Source organism: Bubalus kerabau, chromosome 2 (genome assembly GCF_029407905.1).
Source record: "Bubalus kerabau isolate K-KA32 ecotype Philippines breed swamp buffalo chromosome 2, PCC_UOA_SB_1v2, whole genome shotgun sequence".
NCBI classification, from domain to species: Eukaryota; Metazoa; Chordata; class Mammalia; order Artiodactyla; family Bovidae; genus Bubalus; species Bubalus kerabau.
Genome location: NC_073625.1, coordinates 25,087,080 through 25,100,691, shown reverse-complemented (window position 1 = coordinate 25,100,691; position 13,612 = coordinate 25,087,080).

Here is a 13,612-nt window from a genome sequence, read left to right as displayed (position 1 = left end):
TTCACATTTTGCATGGAAGTGACTCCTGTCACTTCTGCTGTCATTCACTGGCCAAGTCAAGTCAACTGGCTGAAGAGGCAACCTGGAAGGTGGTCAGGCTATATAGTATAGATAAAATGATTCATAATTAAAGGCAGTTCACTGGTTGTAGAGCAGCTCTATTGTGATTGATTGTTCAAGGCTAGTAGCAGCAGAGATGTTCTTGTTTAATAATGAATCACTAGAGCCAGACAGTTATTCATAAGATTTCTTTATGTTTACATTCACAATGCATCTTTACATTCTCTGCAAATAGCACTGTAATAGGATATTAGGGTCAATTAGAATAAATACCGGAGAAGGCAATGGCACCCCACTCCAGTACTCTTGCCTGGAAAATCCCATGGATGGAGGAGCCTGGTGGGCTGCAGTCCATGGGGTTGCTAAGAGTTGGACACGACTGAATGACTTCACTTTCAATTTTCACTTTCATGCATTGGAGAAGGAACTGGCAACCCACTCCATTGTTCTTGCCTGGAGAATCCCAGGGACGGGGGAGCCTGGTGGGCTGCTGTCTATGGGGTTGCACAGAGTCGGACACGACTGAAGCAAGTTAGCAGCAGAATAAATACAGCAAATTTGAATGTATAATATATTATTAATTTCTAGAAATAATTTTACCACATGAAGTAATACATGTTTTTTTAATTCTTTTCATTACTGCATGTTTAGTCAAAACCTAAATTTTGCAGGCTAAACAGTAAAGGAAATGGCACATGGCTTGAATTTGCAAATAAACCTGTAGCTAACACAAGAAAGTGAAATACTATAACACAGCAATTTAACATAATCTATTCCCAGCAGTTCTTCTTATTGTCAAATATTATTCCATTCACTTCATGATAAATTATGTCTCTGGATTGGGAAAAAAAAGGTTTAAACAAATTCAGCAATTTTCTGAATGTCACTCTCTGTTTTTTCTACTATAATTTGAATTATTCTATTGTAACACATACCACTATGAACTCAAGCCCTATCACCAAATCAGGTCACTAACAAATTACAGTTTCATAGTATGCTGCCACATCATTCCCCTGGATGTTATATCTTTAAGGCACTTTCTATTTGGCTAATGGCATTCTTTATCTCCTCTACTTTAGGCTTGCTCTGAGTGAACAGATATTGAATATATTATCCTATTTTCGTGGTTTCTAATAAAGGCATATACTCAGTCATAAATATACTAGGCTCCTTTACCAGCACTAATACAAGTATGAATGAATAAATAGAATAGAAAGGGAAAAATTACTTGAAAAACAGCTAACTGATTTTTGTACTATTTACATGAACCAGCAACTGATTCATAATTATTTTGAATCTCATAAAGGAATTTGAAGTTGAATTCCTATACCAACACTAGATAACAGTGACCCAAAGGAGTTCAACAAAGAAGTATTTGAAAAAATAAAAAGAGATGATTGAAGCAGTGTCTTTCTCTCTTTTGAACTGTGTCATGTTATTAGTATTTCCTGTATAGCTTCATTTCCTGCTATTCCTGCTATCACTGTGTTTTACAGAAGAGCAGTCTGTTAAGAATGATCCAGTCTGGATGTTACATATGCACAGTTACGCCACTGGCTCTGTGCCTTAAATATTTGGGGATTTAAGGTAGGAATTGAATGGCTGTAATTGAGAATAGTGGGCCTTACTGGGGAATTCCTTTGACCTTTCTAACTCAGGCAGCTCAGCACTGTGTGAATTCGAGTGTCCTTGTGCCTCTTCCCACTTGCCTGCCTTCTTGTTGCAGAATTTGGCAGTAGTTTTTGAAACCTCTGAAAGCCACAACCTCAAAGGGCCCACACCCCTTCTGGAAGTGTCCTCAGGGATAAAATCAAGGCAGGGAAAAACCTCACAGGGTGAAGCATTGGGGAAAACTTCAAGAACTGACCAGCTTTGAATTTCTCTCTTTCAGCCATTTCTCTCCAAACTTCCAGGCCGGATGGACGATAATCTAGGAAGACTACCTTTCCTTGATGTTTGAAAGAAGAGCATTGACCTTAAAAGTTACTCAAGGTGATGAAACCAAATAAGAGTGACTAATTCTGGCTTGTGAGAATCTCTTCATCTATGCTATAACTCAGAGTACTGATCAAGGCTCTGCCCTTCCTCGATTCATATGAACAGGTAACATTCAGAGATAAACCAAAATTAATAAAAAGAAAAATAAATTCAGAATAATAAGATATCTCTTCATATTAAAAATATAGTAATATATCATTATAAAGTTAAAAACTATAAATTGGTCAACATGCTAGCAGAAGTATTAAAATTCATGAATCATAATTTGACATATACATAATAAATCTGCAAAGAGGAACAGGGGGAAGATATTTCATTATGGAAAAATAACAAGATGTGATGAACAAAGTAATCAAGTAGAAATACTAGGCATGAAAAAGTTAATAGTTGAAATAAGAGAATGATACATGGTTTGAATAAAAATAAATACAGCTGAAGAATGGATTCAGTTGTAAGATAGTAGAGAAATATTTTTCTAGAGGGAAACATATTTGATAGAACAGCTGGAAAGTATAGAAAATAGATTAAGTCCAGACATCCAGATAATAGGACTTTTTGAGAGAGAGAGAAAAAAAAAGTCAAGGTAAATTTTCTAAGAATTAAATGAAAAAAAAAAAATCTTAAAACTGAAACATCCCATACAGTGTGTGACATCAGTCTTGGGCATTTTGCAGTGGTTTGGATGAAGTGGCCTAGTGGTGGTGTGCAAACTTTTTAGGGTTGATAGATATGGGAGATGAATGTCTAGTAATCCCCGTTTGAGGATAGGGATGCGTCTCTAAAAGGCATAACTTAGGGGTAAATTCCAACTTAGAAAATGTGGTTGGAGACCTCTTTGGTAGTTTACAATATATACAGGATCCCACGAAGGCAATAAGAGATTGTTCTGATTAAGGAAATGGTCAAAATGGGAGTTTTGAGTCCCCCTAACTCCCTTTTAAAAAGTCTTATCTGGCCAGTTCCCAAAACAATGGTTCCTGGAGGTTTACAGTATCAAGGATCAAATGAGGTTGTATGTTTGATAGCTTCAGTTGTAACTGATATTCTAAAGCCTGTATGGGAAGTGCAGATCAACGGTGATGCTATGCCATATGGCCATTCCAATTTGGGAATGTAGCAGTCACAATATGTACTCTTGTGGAATGTGAATCAGTATTCATGCATTGCTTTGAGACAGGCATTTTAAAAATTTGCCAGCATATTGCCATATTCTTCTGAGGGGCTTAGAGTTAAAAATCAGTCCTTGTGCCACAGTGATGATCTCATAATAATCACCTCTTTAGAGAAAGAGAATCAGAACGATTTAAGGATCAGAGTCATCCAGATGAAAACAGAGGTTGGCTGATAAACCAGCTAAAATGTAAGGTCCAGCCCAACCTGTGAAATTCCTAAGAATTACATGAACTGGAGCAACCAGAGGTAATCCTACTACTGTGAGTAATAACTTATTATCATTCCCATTCACTGATAATAGACAAGAAACTTGGAAACCAACAGGGCTATTTAGGTTTTAGTGGAATCATATTTATCCATCAATCCTATTGACCCAATCCACAAATTCACCAGAAACAAAAATTTGAATTTGACTGTGGCTTTAGCAGAAACAAGTGTTGAAGATCCATCAAGGGTGTTGGAACAGACATTTTTGCTAAATGCTTACAATCCATCTTCTCAGACAGTACTTGGAGTGGCCATAACCAGTGCATATGCAGATTGCAAGGATTTTCAGAAATTGAACAGTGGTGTTCAGTGAAGTTCTCTTATGGTTTGGCTCAAAAATTGCCTGAGTTGTTATTTGCCATTTAAGAGAGGAAAGTGAGATTGCTGTCCAGTATTGGTTTGAAACCATTCCTCCTACTGAGAAGCATCAGAAAATTCCGAGAACACAAATACAGATAATTCCTTGCTGCTGCTGCTGCTGCTAAGTCACTTCAGTCATGTCCAACTCTGTGCAACCCCATAGATGGCAGCCCACCAGGGTCCCCCATCCCTGGGATTCTCCAGGCAAGAACACTGGAGTGGGTTGCCATTTCCTTCTCCAAGGCATGAAAGTGAAAAGTGAAAGTGAAGTCGCTCAGTCATGTCCGATTCTTAGCAACCCCATGGACTGCAGCCCACCAGGCTCCTCTGTCCATGGGATTTTCCAGGCAAGAATACTGGAGTGGGTTGCCATTGCCTTCTCCATAATTCCTTGAGTGATAGCAAAGAGACATGCAAATAATTCCAAAGAGACCAAATAATTCCTTGAGTGATAGCAAAAAGACATGCGAACAGGGAGAGTACAGCACAGCAAAGCTCACTTAGAAGGTAGAAATGGTAGATTGGAAGAATGCTGAGGGGCAGGGGTTCAGAAAGATTATAAGCTTATGTTAGCAGTTGCTTCACTGAATGTAGGACCAAATATAGAGCCCTACAAGCAAACTCTGTGGTCTGAATCTTACGATGTTCTCTTCCAGCCAGGGAAAAGGTATTTCTCTGGTCATTGAAAGGATTTTCTAGACTTAGGATTCAGACTGAAGGGCATATTGCTGTTTTGTAAAACCTCAATGAAGAAAGTAAGTGCAAATTTGCACAAGGGTAGCTGTGCATTTTTTTTTTTTTTTTAAAGCAGAGAAAGGGTTAAGCTTGTGCCTTTAGGGGAGTGCTGGGATTCTCAAAGACTGTTGTGATTTGATCAAAGGCTTTGCTGTATGGTCAGGCATGGGCCCTAAAAACTGAACAATAAGGAGCACACCTTATGGTTTCTTGTAAGGACATGTCAGAAGACTTAGATACAGAATTAAAGAGGATGATGCACCCCTAAAGAAAATTTTAATTAGTGCATTTTAGGTCTGGATAGTTACAAAAGGTATGTGGTATTTTTGAGGTAGCCATGCCTTATGACATAGAAGGCAATGGCACCCCACTCTAGTACTCTTGCCTGGAAAATCCCATGGATGGAGGAGACTGGTGGGCTGCAGTCCATGGGGTTGCTAAGAGTTGGACACGACTGAGCGACTTCACTTTCATGCATTGGAGAAGGAAATGGCAACCCACTCCAGTGTTCTTGGCTGGAGAATCCTAGGGACGGTAGAGCCTGATGGGCTGCCGTCTGTGGGGTCGCACAGAGTCGGACACGACTGAAGCGACTTAGCATGCCTTATGAATCCATGGATTTTATGTTCATAAACAATTTTAAATAGGAACCTCTTACTCAAAGCATTCCTGAGATAGGAATTCTCCTGATGAGAACTGTTAGCTTGTTTACCAGGAAGAGTCCTAGTCACATGTCTACACTGCAATTGGACCAGATCATCTGCCTTCATTCACTCTCAAGAGTGTCCTCCAGATTTGATAATCAAGTGGATTGCAGACTAGTTGCTTCCCCAAGTCTGTTGTAATATATCTTGAACTATTTCAAATGGAGTTCATGGGAGGTAAACTTTGAATTATTTTTTGTCTGGAAATTTCTTTATTGTGCCTCATCATTGATTTATAATGTGTCTGGGTATATAGAATTTGGAACTCAAAGTCAGTTTTTTACTTAGTTCTTTATTTTTCCTCAGTTGTTTTTTATTCATTGATGCTTTATAGTCTGAAAGCAAGTGTTAGAGCAGAGAAATATCATACAGGTCTTGTTTTCATTCCATTGCAGTTACTCTGATTTCTCTTCTTGGTAGTTTCAGGCACTTTTTTTATAGTGTTAGTGCTCTGAAAATTAAAAAAGGATATGAACCGTTTTTATTAACCATTTTATTAAACGGTTGGACCCTTTTTGTCTGATGACCAGTGTCTTTTTGTCTATTCTGATTATTGTATGCTTTGTTTTCTTTTAATCATTTCTTCCCTTTTACTTTATCTAACTCCTGTTGGATAAACACTGAAAGTACCGACTACATCCTTCATGAGTCTAGTTTTTCTTAAATATTTTATATTTTTATATTTTATCTGTATATTCTAAGTATCCTCAGATTTATCTCCTGTTCCTGTACTGTTCAATACAGTAGCTACTAGTCACATGCAGCTATTGAAATGTAAATTAATTAAAATAACTTTTCACATTTCAAGTGTTCTAACCACCTTTCTGACTTCTACTGTTAGAGACTAGTTTCATGTCTTCTTGAACTTTGTATAAATGGAATCATAGATTGCATAATTTTTTGTAACTGGCTTCTTTTCACTCCAAACAATGCTTGTAAGACTCACCTTTGTTGTGGTATATATCAATAGTTTTCTTTTTTACTTCGTGTAGCATTGCATAGTATGAATATACCACTATTTTTATTTAAAGTGAAAATGGAGAATAGGAGCTTGTATTTGCCCAGTCTGCTATCTTACATCCAAAGTTTATATAGTTTTTATAATATAGTACATCAAATCTGTCTTATGCTATATGTGGTTATATTGTCACCCTCAAAAGATTGTGAGTTTCTTGAGAAAGGAATATATATTTTCTATCATTTAAAAGTGTCTGACATAGTACACACCATGTTGCTAGAATTCAATTAATATATGTCCCAAAGCAGAAACTTTAAGTAAATTTCTGAGCAAAGCAACAGATGAATTAAAAATAATAGCAAATTTGTTCCTTAAAAGCTAACTTTGATTTCTCTAATATTAAATGGCATAGCCAATTAAATATTTATGTGTGCTGATTTATATCTGTGTCTTAATTTTGGGAATTCACTTAAAGTCCAGCTCTGTAATGAAAAGAAAACTTTTAAAATTTGACACCTTTTAAACCTGTATTATAGGAACTTTCAAACAGTGAAAAATTTATACAAAATTGATATAGCGAATTGATGGGTAGAGAAAAAGTCTTAGCATCATTTCTAGGGAGGGTTATTATTACTAACCATTCATAATCATTGTTATTGAAATTTTAGATTATGAGTTGATTCAAAGAAACTTTCCTGGGTGATCTATTTTTATAAATGGATTAAAACATTAATCTTGTAGCATTTGGATAAAGAATTAACTGGCAAAGATGAATTCAGAAATATTATATTTTGTTTGAACAGACCTCTGTGAATTTGATCTGCAGAGGCAAACAAAGACAAAAACCAATAAATGCTCAGAAATATCCATGAGATGTTATTTGCCATAAAAGAGCTATAGCCTTCTGCTTTTGCAGATTGTGCTATGATAGTGTGTTTGTTTATTATTTTAGTTTTTTTCTCCTTATATATAAACATATCAAGTACCTAGTGTTTTTGTGGTAGATTTTTTAGATACAAGAGGAGATTTTAGTTAAGAAAACATATGCTTGTTTCTAGTGCATTAAATTCAGACACGTTAAAATCTGGAGATGTGCTGAGAAAAACAAAATGCTATTAAAGCTTCTGTGTCTCTGTGATATCCCCAGGGAGATTTCTCTCAGCTGAAAAGTTAGCTTTCACAAAGCTACTTCCAAAGCCATTCAGCAGCTTGCCTCCTGTTAATGGAACTTCAGTGGAAATGAAACCCAGTGCATGAGGCAAACAACGAAAAAAAATTTCTCTTCAAGATTTTCAAAGGGCTAAAGCACAAATTGAATGTCAAAAAGAATGTAAAGAATGTATAACGTTTATTAATAATTGGAAATTTACATAATGTTTGAGGGAGGATTTGACCCAGGAAAGGGAATACTCCCTTCAGTTGTAGGCTCTGCTGTTGTTCTTATAGCCATCTAAGGATGTAATTTCATGTTTCCACGTGACCACAATACTCCTCAGTAGCACACAATAGGATGTGGGTCGGAGGAATTCAGCATGTGAATAATCAGTTACTCAGAAGCTACAGGGTTATTTCAGAATATTATAACAGTTAATTGAAAGTAAAATCTTGTCCTTTTCCTAAAAAGGGGGATACAGTTCTTAACAAAGTATTAAATTAATTAAGAATAAAACAGCAGATGATTTCTATGGTCAAAAGCATCCTTTGTTTCCCAGAGACCACCTATACAATATTTGAGATTCATTCAGATATTCTCTCTGCCAGAAATAGAGCTAAACAGGAACCAGTCAGGACATTCTGAATCAAACTACATTGTTTTTATTTAGTTCTGCTTTCCACAGATCTTTGTTTTGTTTTTGAATGGTACTTTTTATTCATAAGCAGATATTTAATGAATGCTCATTTCTTAGCTCTACTTTGATAAAAATGTAAATCATTTTCTGGAACAATAAACCATGTGAGATTAAAAACAAATTCTTTAGGAAACTATCTTTGGATAAGAACAGTTGGGCTTCTTGTTTTCAAAAATGGCTTTGCCTGGAAACACTAGAATCTATTCTTTTTTTTTTTTAATTTTATTTTATTTTTAAACTTTACATAATTGTATTAGTTTTGCCAAATATCAAAATGAATCCACCACAGGTATACATGTGTTCCCCATCCTGAACCCTCCTCCCTCCTTCCTCCTCCCTCCCCATTCCATCCCTCTGGGTCGTTCCAGTGCACCAGCCCCAAGCATCCAGTATCGTGCATCGAACCTGGACTGGCAACTTGTTTCATACATGATATTATACATGTTTCAATGCCATTCTCCCAAATCTTCCCACCCTCTCCCTCTCTCACAGAGACCATAAGACTGTTCTATACATCAGTGTCTCTTTTGCTGTCTCGTACACAGGGTTATTGTTACCATCTTTCTAAATTCCATATATATGCGTTAGTATACTGTATTGGTGTTTTTCTTTCTGGCTTACTTCACTCTGTATAATAGGCTCCAGTTTCATCCACCTCATTAGAACTGATTCAAATGTATTCTTTTTAATGGCTGAGTAATACTCCATTGTGTATATGTACCACTGCTTTCTTATCCATTCATCTGCTGATGGACATCTAGGTTGGTTTCATGTCCTGGTTATTATAAACAGTGCTGCGATGAACATTGGGGTACACGTGTCTCTTTCCCTTCTGGTTTCCTCAGTGTGTATGCCCAGCAGTGGGATTGCTGGATCATAAGGCAGTTCTATTTCCAGTTTTTTAAGGAATCTCCACACTGTTCTCCATAGTGGCTGTACTAGTTTGCATTCCCACCAACAGTGTAAGAGGGTTCCCTTTTCTCCACACCCTCTCCAGCATTTATTACTTGTAGACTTTTGGATCGCAGCCATTCTGACTGGCGTGAAATGGTACCTCATAGTGGTTTTGATTTGCATTTCTCTGATAATGAGTGATGTTGAGCATCTTTTCATGTGTTTGTTAGCCATCTGTATGTCTTCTTTGGAGAAATGTCTATTTAGTTCTTTGGCCCATTTTTTGATTGGGTCATTTATTTTTCTGGAGTTGAGCTGTAGGAGTTGCTGCTAGCAAACCTAGAATCTATTCTTGAATCCATCTGTCTAGGGGTGATTATCCCATGATAACTGTCAGCAGTTTTTCATATCAGAACAATCTTTATCTAAGGGAATCGCCATCTAAAGTTACCTGCTTTTCTGCTGCTGTGGCTGCTAAGTCGCTGCAGTCGTGTCCGACTCTGTGCGACCCCATAGACGGCAGCCCACCAGGCTCCCCCGTCCCTGGGATTCTCCAGGCAAGAAGACTGGAGTGGGTTGTCATTTCCTTCTCCAATGCGTGAAAGTGAAAAGTGAAAATGAAGTCGCTCAGTCGTGTCCGACCCTTAGCGACCCCATGGACTGCAGCCTACCAGGCTCCTCCATCCATGGGATTTTCTGGGCAACAGTAATGGAGTGGGGTGCCATTACCTACTTTTCTACACATTGGAAATTTGTTGGGATTTCTCAATAATCACAGTCTCAAAATAAAAAAGAAAATAATGAAATATCACCCCGCAACCCCCAAATAAGCTGAGCATATCCTTGTGGATCTGAGAGTGATTTGTATAGAAAAAACCTTTAGCAATATACTCACTAAAACTTCTATTGACAAATAGATCCTAAATCACAAGAAGTTTGGTCATTGATTACTTAATCAATAATTTATTTTGCTAAAAAGTAGGTAAGAATTCTGAGAAATGTCAGAGAACAATGTTTCTAATATCAAAAACAATGAGTGACTATCTCTCTTGTTTAGATTGAATTCAGTAAGAGGGGAGATTAGAGTTATAACCATGAACTTCCCCTCCACTTAGAAAAACATGTAGAAGTGTTTCTTTTTAAAGAATATTTAATTTATAAATATATTTTTCTGTTCTATAAACATGTGTTTTTCTTAAGACTGTGATATCTAGTAATAGATCAAAAGGATGTAAAAATAAACTAAAAAAGTAAGATTATAATTGAAATTTAAAACAATACTACAAGAAAATTAAGTAAATACAATTTATAATAATGAAATTAGAGGAATTCTTGCCTTCCAAATTCCAGAAATTCAGTATTTACATTTTAATTATATTATAATACATGGTGAGTATATACTTAGGCCTGGGCTATAGACCATCTTTGATTCAAATCGTCCCATTTACCAGCTGTTGTAGTCTTTGGCAATTTACTTCTCTTCTGTGTTGCTTTGATTCCTTAATGGTGAAATAAGGATAGCAGTAATACACATTTTGTAGTACTGTTGTGAGGATTACATGCATTAATAAATGAAAGCATATAGAACAATGTTCGGCATTTAGTAAACACTATGCCAAAGCCTTTGACTGTGTGGATCACAATACACTGTGGAAAATTCTGAAAGAGATGGGAATACCAGACCACCTGACCTGCCTCTTGAGAAACCTATATGCAGGTCAGGAAGCAGCAGTTAAAACTGGACATGGAACAACAGACTGGTTCCAAATAGGAAAAGGAGTATGCCAAGGCTATATATTGTCACCCTGCTTATTTAACTTATATGCAGAGTACATCATGAGAAATGCTGGGCTGGAAGAAGCACAAGTTGGAATCAAGATTGCCGGGAGAAATATCAATAACCTCAGATATGCAGATGATACCACCCTTATGGCAGAAAGTGAAAAGGAACTAAAAAGCCTCTTGATGAAAGTGAAAGAGGAGAGTGAAAAAGTTGGCTTAAAGCTCAACATTCAGAAAACAAAGATCATGGCAATTGATCCCATCACTTCATGGGAAATAGATGGGGAAACAGTGGAAACAGTGTCAGACTTTTTTTGCAGGGGCTCCAAAATCACTACAGATGGTGACTGCAGCCATGAAATTAAAAGACACTTATTCCTTGGAAGGAAAGTTATGACCAACCTAGATAGCATATTGAAAAGCAGATATTACTTTGCCAATAAAGGTCCATCTAGTCAAGGCTATGGTTTTTCCAGTAGTCATGTATGGATGTGAGAGTTGGACTGTGAAGAAAGCTGAGCGCCGAAGAATTGATGCTTTTGAACTGTGGTGTTGGAGAAGACTCTTGAGAGTCCCTTGGACTGCAAGGAGATCCAACCAGTCCATCCTAAAGGAGATCAGTCCTGGGTGTTCATTGGAGGGACAGATGCTAAAGCTGAAACTCCAGTACTTTGGCCACCTCATGCGAAGAGTTGACTCATTGGAAAAGACCTTGATGCTGGGAGGGATTGGGGGCAGGAGGAGAAGGGGACAACAGAGGATGAGATGGCTGGATGGCATCACTGACTCCATGGACATGAGTTTGGGTGAACTCCGGGAGTTGGTGATGGACAGGGAGGCCTGGCGTGCTGTGATTCATGGGGTCACAAAGAGTTGGACACGCCTGAGTGACTGAACCGAACTGAACTGAAACACTGAACAGCAGTCAGAGAGTATTAATTCTTACTTTGATGGAGATTCAGTTCTAATCTTATGAGGGTTTAATTTTGCTCTGGATATCTTACTTTTTTGGGAATCTGTTTTCATGTGCCTCAACTCCAAAATCATATCAATCTGTATTTACATTTCTCTGATGGAAAAAGTGATCTAATGTTAAGTGTTTGGCTTTTAGAGCCAGAATCCCTGGGTTCAAATCCTAGTTCTGTCAACTCACTTTTGTACAATCTTAGACAAGTTACCTAAATTGTTCTTCACTTTCTACATATGCAAAGCTAGGAGGAGGAGTGTCAATTTCATGCAGCTGTTGAGAGAATTGAGTTTATAAATCCACTATAAAAGTACCTTATTTCCTAAAATATGTTTACCTGCTATTTGCACTGTTTTAAATAAATGCTCCATTTCTATACATGTTTTTCTGTTCCTGTCTCATGGAAAACCTGTCTTTTGTATCTTGCTGAAGGAGAGCAAGTTGACAATTCTTTCATTTTTTTTTTAATTTTATATGAGAGTAGCTTCATAGATCTGCTCTATGCCTCCTTTTCACAGTTTATTTTGAATATAAATACTTAACTTCTCTTTTAAAGGGGAAAGATTTTTATTGGGCTCAGAGTTTTTTACTGAGATGTCAAGAAAAGCATTGTAGATCACCCTTGACCTATTTGCTCTTCTCCTGAATTGGTGGAATCCTCTTTTAGACTTATGGCTTAAGGGAGCTTTGGTTTTGTGCTTCTTAACCCAGCAAACATCCTACCGCATTATAAGGCTTTCATAGAACCTTTATTAGCCCTAATGAGTACTTCTTTGAATTGTGGAGGAGCTGAAAAATGCTAATGCTTGAAATGAGATATTGTCAAGGCTCTTTCTTGTAGTTATTGGCAAACATCTTCTTATATTCCATGAGCTTCTGTTACTCTAAAATAGGAACTTCTACTGTTTGTAAACTTTGGGAAGTAGGGTCCACATTTCACCAAACAATTAGAAATTAGGAAAGGGGTTTGGTCTGTACATATATGGCACAGACTCTTCTTTTTTCATATTGGAGCAGCCTGACCACAGTATCCAGTATTCTTCACTACTTCTTACTATAAGCTTGTTGAGGTAGCCCTTTGTCTTAGAGGAGACAGCACATCATTGCCCATGTGCTCTGTGAGGACACATCATTTAGAAGCTTGATTTTGACCATAGGTCAAACTATGTTCTACACTTTCAGTTCAGTTCAGTTCAGTCACTCAGTCGTGTCCGGCTCTTTGCGACCCCATGAATCGCAGCATGCCAGGCCTCCCTGTCCATCACCAACTCCCGGAGTTCACCCAAACTCATGTCCATGGAGTCAGTGATGCCATCCAGCCATCTCATCCTCTGTCGTCCCCTTCTCCTCCTGCCCCCAATCCCTCCCAGCATCAGGGTCTTTTCCAATGAGTCAACTCTTCGCATGAGGTGGCCAAAGTATTGGGTTTCAGCTTCAGCATCTGTCCCTCCAATGAACACCCAGGACTGATCTCCTTTAGGATGGACTGGTTGGATCTCCTTGCAGTCCAAGGGACTCTCAAGAGTCTTCTCCAACACCACAGTTCAAAGCATCAATTCTTTGGCACTCCGCTTTCTTCACAGTCCAACTCTCACATCCATACATGACTACTGGAAAAACCATAGCCTTGACTAGACGGACCTTTGTTGGCAAAGTAATGTTTCTGCTTTTCAATATGCTATCTAGGTTGGTCATAACTTTCCTTCCAAGGAGTAAGCGTCTTTTAATTTCATGGCTGCAGTCACCATCTGTAGTGATTTTGGAGCCCCTGTAAAAAGTCTGACATTGTTTCCACTGTTTCCCCATCTATTTCCCATGAAGTGATGGGACCAGATGCCATGATCTTCATTTTCTGAATGTTGAG